Raw genomic sequence first — 8248 nt, 5'->3', positions numbered from 1 at the left:
AGAGTGTGACTAGCCCAAGGTCACCCAGCTGGCTTCATGTGTAGGAGTGGAGAAACCAACCCAGTTCACCAGATTAGCCTCCGCCGCTCATGTGGAGGAGTGGGGAATCAAACCCGGTTCTCCAGATCAGAGTCCACCGCTCCAAACCTCTAAACCTCCCCTCAGGCCCTCCCTCTGTGGCCTCTGGCCTGCTTCCTCCCGCCAAACGAACGATATGGCTGATATTGCTGCTTGTGGCGCTTGACAAAGTAGGCTAAATGTCCCCACCTTGAAGAGTTTTAAATGTTGACAAAGGGAGAGGAAACAGAGAAAAGACAGAGGCCGGGACGGGCATTTCCCACAGGGGACGTAACAAGAAAGGTGCTGGGGTTCAAGCGCTCTTGACATTGATCCCTTTGGCCAGGCAGCTGTGCCCCCTTCATCAGAGATACCTGGAAGACTGTGGTTATACAGAGGCCAAAACACTCTGTGTATGCTCAGAGGTGCTTTTGCCTTGACTATGATTCAGAGGTTCCAAGGGTTGCAATCTTCCATTCTATTATGAGCTGGTGTGGTGCAGTGGCTAAAAGTGTCAGACTAGTATCTGGGAGACCCAGGTTTGAATCCCCACTTGTGCTACGAAAACTCACTGGGTGACCTTGGGCCAGTCATATTCTCTCAGCCCAACCTACCTCACAGGGTTGTCGTGAGGGGAGAACGATGTAAGCCACTTTGGGTCCCCACTGGGGAGAAAGGCAGGGTATAAATAAATAATTCAAGAGAGATTGGAGGCTGGGGTCTCCTGGAACAAGAATAAGCTGCTCAGAAGCTCAGAAGCAACACAGGGGTCCAAAACGCTTCATGTCACTTCTGACACAATTATACTCACAGACTTTGCATGAAATTACCCAGGGGCTATGCAGAATTGTGTTCTGAAGTGTTTTTGCTGGAGGTCCTGCAGCAGAGCTGGATTCCCCAAACTTATTCCCCAGCATGGTGTAGTGGTTAAGAGCGGTGGTTAAGAGTGGTGGACTGTCATCTGGAGAACCGGGTTTGACTCCCCACTCCTCCACATGAGCGGCGGACGCTAATCTGGTGAGACAGGTTGGTTTCTCCACTCCTCCACATGAAGCCAGCTGGGTGACCTTGGGCTAGTCACACTCTCTCAGCCCCACCTACCTCACAGGGTGTCTGTTGTGGGGAGGGGAAGGGAAGGTTTGATTCTGCCTTAAGTGGTAGAGAAAGTCGGCATATAAAAACCAACTCTTCTTCTTCATCATCTATTCCCCCAAAATGGTGTGATTGTGCATACTGCCACAGTCACTTGGGCATATTGTTGGGGTTTTTGTTGTTAGTGTGTGTTTCTGCACACACACGTAGTAGATAAACAATTCGGGTATGAGCAAGTATCGGGGAGATACTTTGAAGAGCTGGGTAATGGGGTGGCAGCTTACAAGCGCAGCAATGTTTTCCTCGGGTGACAAAGAGGCCATTTATTTGGTTTATGGCTGAGGTACGGGCCCTGTGAAGCCCTCAGTTGGGCACTGAAAAGCCATAAAAAAAACTTGCAACAGTCCCCCACCCCCAAAACAGACACACACAGAAACTTGGGAGGCTTTTTATTGCTCAGACACGGAAGAGTTGAACAGAAACAAGGCTTGAATGGGTCACATCCTGCCTGAAACTGCCCAGACAGGAGGCATTCACTCTGGCCAGTCACTCTTGAACAATTCAGAGGATAAGCGGGCTTGCTCAGCACCCTAGAAGAGCACATAGCTGGGTGATCCATGCTTGATTCTGGGATGCAGGAAGTAGGAGGCCACTTCCTGGACATTCCTAGAAGTAGCTGGGATTGGAGGCATTCCTCCTCCACCTCCCAGGTGCACAACTCCCTTTCTCTGCTTGACCCATGTGCTGCCCCCCCTTGCTGCATGTGAGGTCTTCCTCCAACACCAACACCACCACCACAAGCCTTTGATGTTTCCCCCTCAAACCAATCTTCCATTCTCTGCAGTACCTTGGGAATTTTGGGAACACCCAACTGCATCTTAATAATCTCCATCAATGGGCATAGGAGGAAGGGGTTCTCAAAACACATTACTTTTATTTACTTCATTTATAAGGTAAAGGTTTACTAGGCAGACTTTGTTTTTATGGGGTGGTTTGCCAGTGCCTTCCCCAGTCATCTTCCCTTTACCCCCAGCAAGCTGGGTATTCGTTTTACCGACCTCGGAAAGATGGAAGGCTGAGTCAACCTTGAGGCAGATACCTGAGACCAACTTCCGTCGGGATGGAACTCAGTTCTGCAGCTTACCACTCTATGCCATGGGGCTCCTACCTCATTTATACCAGGCCTTTTCCCCCAGTTTGGATTCAAATTGGTTTACATCATTCTCCTCTGCAGTGTGGTATAGTGGTTAATAGGAGCTTCTTTGCCAAAAGCTCAACGGACTCTTGATTTGATCTTGGTTTGATTCCCCACTCCTCCACATGAGCGGCAGAGGCTTATTTGGTGAACTGGATTAGTTTCCCCACTCCTAAACATGAAGCCAGGTGGGTGACCTTGGGCTAGTCACACTCTCTCAGCTCCACCTACCTCACAGGGTGTCTGTTGGGGGGAGGGGGAAGGTGATTGTAAGCCGGTTTGATTCTTCCTTAAGTGGTAGAGAAAGCTGGCATATAAAAACCAACTCTTCTTCTTCTCTATTTTATCCTCACAACAACCCTGTGAGGTGGGTTAGGCTGAGTGTGTGTGACTAGCTCAGGGTCACCTGGCAAGCTTCCATGGGAGAGTGGGGATTCGAACAGGAGTGGACTGGCCACTGAAGGTCACTGGGGAAATTCCCAGTGGGTCACTTCTTGCATTGGCCTGCCTGCAGGAGATGCAACCATTTGAGCGTGGTGCTGGGGAGGCTGAACCTCGCCCTTGGCAATCGCACAGGCATGCCTGTCCCAGGGCAGCTGCCAAGACGACTGGGAAGCAATTCAGTCCTTGTCACCCTGCTCAAAAGCAAGAAAACCAGGCCGGCTTCTAGAGTTCCTAATGATTTGGCTACCTGATTAGTACGTGAGTCAAGGGTTGCTTTCTGGAAACAATACCCTTTGCCAGGGAAGGGACTTCCAGCTCAGCATGAGATACGTCCTCAGGGCCTGCCCCAACAGAGGTTGCTGGTGGCGGCTCTCAGCTTCACAGCTCTGTGCTTTCCTGTTGGAGAGCATTAACACTCCCCCACCCCACCCCAATTGAAGGAAAGCACACTTCCTGAAGACAGTCTCTTCCTGAGTCTATTTCTGCTCCCCCTCCCCCCATGCCATGAGCAAGGCCTTTCTGGCTGAGATGATGTCAGCTCTGAGACATTCTAACTTTGCCTGACCACAGACAAGTAGAAGTACCTGGTTCCCCCCCCCCCCGACAATTAACAAGACAATCAAAGGGGCCTGCCCAACAGAAGGCTGCAGTGCCCGGAAACCAGAGTGCCCGGAAACCAGAGTTCCTGTTTTCTGCAGCTGGGAACGAAGCGGAGTCAACCTGCTTTTCTGCTTCCTGCTGCTGTTAACACGGGAACATGCACCTCTGCTTCCTATCAGAGAACACAGATTTCACCCTCATTTCACACCACTGGAAAAGTCACAGGTCATAAGAACATAAGAAAGGCCATGCTGGATCACAGCAAGGCCCATCAAGTCCAGCAGTCTGTTCACATAGTGGCCAACTAGGTGCCTCTAGGAAGCCCACAAGCAAGACAACTGCAGCAGCACCACCCTGCCTGTGTTTCACAGCACCTAATATATTCGGCATGCTCCTCTGATCCTGGACCCACTTTGGAGTCCCCCTTATTTTTCAGAGCCAGGAACTCTGAAAAGAGAAGGGTTAACTGGCTTTGTAAAAAGATTGTGCTCTAAAAAAACTTAGGAAAAAAAACTTTAGTGACGAGAGTTACCTTCATGCACGTGGTTGGGTTTCATCTCAGTTATGACTGAGCCCAGTTCAACTACTTGCAGATGCCACCAAAGTGAGATACAAAACCTATTGTTCAGAACTACAGCACACAAAATCTTCTCAGATCATGCTGCTCAGAATATTCCTGATTTTATTCTATGAAATCCCACTCTTCTTGTGGGGCCTTTTACAAGTGGGGGCTTGAACCAGGTTCGCTGATGCCCCAGGTGTATAAGTGTTGCCAAACCTGAACATTCATGTTCTTTCAGTTACAGCTGGGACCTGTAAACCTGGTTTTGAAATACACAAAGAGTGGGATGTCAAGGGGTGTGCACTCTATTGTACCATCCCCATTTAAACTAGAAACCACACTATTCAAAGTAACTCCCCTCCCACTTACCGGGAAAAGCAGTTAAGAATGGGGAAGGCAGGCAGGCCCTTTGCAATTGAAGCCTTGCAAAAATGCTGAGGCTTCCCTAAGAACTCTTAAGAGAGCAGCAAGTTAATCAAAGCGCCGTTCAGCAAACTAGCAGGAGTAATACCAGGGCTTAGGCTGTTTATGCTTCCGCATATTTTTTTGATTTCTTCATGCTGAACAGTCTCTGTGAGGAGCCTGTGCATACCTGCTTTGCATTTCTTAAGAGCCCCTTTAATGCGACCTTTTGTATTTGCTCTGCCCCCACCTCTAAGCATTCACTGAAGGAAGCATGAAGAATCACAGCGGCTTAATTATGCAAATGAGGATTGCTAATGGCTATGTAAATGAAGGAGAAGGTGAGTGGGAGGTGGAATTTGTTTGACTTTCTCCTCTTGCATCTGGACCATGAATAATCATTTTAAAGGTCTGGTTTAAAAAATCAGCATTAAGGAGCAGAATGACCCTGCATAAATGGCCAAAGTGTTGCTCTCAAATGCAATTCAAGATGCTGGCTCTAACGTTGTGTACTGCAGAGACACCCCCCCTCCCTTGTCCCACTGTCACATTCACAATCACTACTGTCTATTGGAAACATCCACCCAGGGGACTGCGCTTCTTGAAGCTGCTCCACACTTACCCAGAAGCCCAGCCCAAAGGCATTCTCCTAAAGCAACCCGAGACTTTTATTAATAACAGGTGTGTGGCAGCTGCTCAGGGCTGACTTTCAAAAAGGAAGCGGCTGCTATGCTTTCACTTGCCCTGAAGGAAGGGCGCAAAACTGAAGTGTTAGAACGAGTTGCCATCTGAGGTCCAACATGGGCGTAGCCCTGAGGAAGCATCAGCAGTCCTCCAGGTGAACCCCTGAAGAGTCGGTAGGCTGCAGCATCACACATGAACTCATGAAGCTGCCTTATACTGAATCAGACCCTTGGTCCATCAAAGTTAGTATTGTCTACTCAGACCGGCAGCAGCTCTCCAGGGTCTCAGGTAGAGTCATATCACCTACTTGCCTTGGCCCTTTAACTGGAGATGCCAGGGATTGGACCTGGGGCCTTCTGCATGCCAAGCAGATGCTCTACTGCTGAGTCACAGTCCCTCATTGGGGCTACTTCACATGCTGCAGACTGGGCAGCATGCTATTGTCGAAGGCTTTCACGGTCAGAGTTCATTGGTTCTTGTAGGTTATCCGGGCTGTGTAACCGTGGTCTTGGAATTTTCTTTCCTGACGTTTCGCCAGCAACTGTGGCAGGCATCTTCAGAGTAGTAACACTGAAGGACAGTGTCTCTCAGTGTCAAGGGTGTAGGAAGAGTAATATATAGTCAGAAAGGGGTTGGGTTTGAGCTGAGTATTGTCCTGCAAAAGTATTGTCCTGTAAGTATCAAGATAATGTGCTAATGAGGGTATGGTATGTTAATATGGAACCATTGTATCCTGAAGTGATCTGTTAATGTGTGTAATCCAAAACTAATCTGTATGGCTATTGTTGAATGTTGTCTTTGTCTGGCACATTATCTTGATACTTACAGGACAATACTTTTGCAGGACAATACTCAGCTCAAACCCAACCCCTTTCTGACTATATATTACTCTTCCTACACCCTTGACACTGAGAGACACTGTCCTTCAGTGTTACTACTCTGAAGATGCCTGCCACAGTTGCTGGCGAAACGTCAGGAAAGAAAATTCCAAGACCACGGTTACACAGCCCGGATAACCTACAAGAACCAATGGGCAGCATGCATTTACCCCTTCATGTGTGAAGGAAGCGCCTGCCTTCTCTCCCCCACGTGGAGAAAGATCAAGGGCCAATCACAGCTATCTCTACCCTGGCACTGTATGGAATGTGTCCGCTGAACTACAAGTCATGAAGCCACAGGGCAGGAACAACTTCCTTTGGACGAGACAGACCAAATTCCCCATGCCAGTTCAGCCACAGAGCTCACTGAGTGGCCTCGGGAAAGTCATCACTCAGGTGAAAAAGATAATTCACAGTGGGTAGCCGTGTTAGTCTGTCTGCAGTAGTAGAAAAGAGCAAGAGTCCAGTAGCACCTCAAAGACTAACAAAAATATTTTCTGGCAGAGTATGAGCTTTCGTGAGCCGCAGTTCACTTCTTCAGGTGAAAAAGGTACACAATGTCTTTGGAAAGTACAAATTAAGGCACCTAAAGTTTCTCATGCTTGCAGCGCCTCCCGCTGCAATGAAGGCGCTGAGATGCCCTAGCAGATAAGAACGAAGAGAGCTGCCAAGCTGCTTTGCCGCACACTTCTAGTCACCCCTGAAGGCAGCAGGAACAAGGCAGATCTTGGTTGTAATTAAATCTGGGAGGGAAATGAAGCTCCCAGAAACAAAACAATCGGGCTGTCTGTGCCCCACCTATTCCCTAAGGATTTGAGTTTAACCCATCTCATGCTTACAGCCTTATACTGTCACAAAGCAGAACAAGTTTCTGGCCCTCGTGGCTAGGAAAATATGCAGCCAGTAGGTGGTGAAATTTCCAGAATTACGGATAGGACTCAGAAGAGTTCGAGAGGTCAAAAGAATGAGACGGCTTCCATACCATCCAGCAAGATGAGTAGCCAAGCAGACTTTGTTACGCACACGATCCACGTGGAAATCAGCTTTTTGCAGTGCAGAGCTGTGTGTTTTGTTCAGAAGCAGTCTTAAGAGACACCTCTATACACCCTCCACTGTTAGAAAGTAAATCGATATTAAGGCAAAGAAAGAAACCAAAGGTGCTTCCTCTCGGTTCATTTTAATGTAATTTTATTTGCACAATCAAAACAAAAGCTTGCAGGCGTTGCTAAGCAAGAACCGCACTGGGTCCCATAAAATGAGCTCAATTTATAGCAGAGAGGATAAGGTGGAGGGGGAGGGAGAGAGAAGAGAAGCACCACAAAACCGGAGTTTCAAGGGACTGATTCCTCTATGAAGCCACAACATTCTCTGTAGCTGGCTTGGAAGGCCTGGGAGGGAGATTGCCCCCCCTGTGCCAAACACTTCTTTGAGCACTACGGATTTAAAGCTGAAGATAAAACACAAAACCAACCACCAGTAACTTGCCATGGCCATCACAGAAGTGAGTCAAAATTGCTTTATAAAAAGATTAATAAAAATACTGGAAAAAATTTCTCATTTCTCATGCTACGATTTCCGTTAACCTAATATATCCAGAAGTTTCTTAGAAAACTATGCAACCCTGAAAAGTGTTCAAATTCACAATTGGAGGCAAAGAGGGTAAGCAAGAAGTCTAGAGTGAAAGGACCAAGACGCTGCTAAGATCAGCCAAGAGCAGTTTGGGGTGGGTGGTGGGTGGGAAGGCCTTCCCCAATTTTGTACCACGCCAACTTTCCTTCAACAACAACAACAACAAAAAGGGAACACACAAGGGGCGCTCCCTAGAAAGGGAAAGGACTCCAAATTCAAGTGAGAGAAAGTTCCTTTAAAACTAAGAACACGCAGTTTGGTCCCGACAATTTATATTCAGGTGTTTATAGTCACGTGCATCATTCAACTTTAATATGTAAGAACCACAAAGGCTGTTCTGAAATTAAGCATCCTTAACGGGCATTGTCTCTATTATACGCAAAGGCTTAAAATAAAGGATTCTATTTTTAAAACTCCACAAACAAGAAGGAGGGAGAGGAAGGGGGATACAAAAAAAGCAGGGAACTTTCCCATCGCTGTCTTTTTTTTTTTTCTTTTCTTTTCTTTTCCCCCAGGAAATAAAAATGATTGCCGAAAGTATTGGAAACAAACTTACTCCACGTTGTCCTCCAAGGGTCACAACAAAAAAAATTTAACAAACAGAAACACATTCAACTAGTCAATACGGATCAATTACAGTTCGGGCTGGCAGAGGCCACACCCTCCAGAGGCTCCTGCTTCGGCCCCTCCGGACCCCCTCTTCCT

This window comes from Euleptes europaea, chromosome 3, assembly GCF_029931775.1.
Source record: "Euleptes europaea isolate rEulEur1 chromosome 3, rEulEur1.hap1, whole genome shotgun sequence".
NCBI lineage: Eukaryota > Metazoa > Chordata > Lepidosauria > Squamata > Sphaerodactylidae > Euleptes > Euleptes europaea.
Note: the sequence above shows the minus strand (reverse complement) of the source record.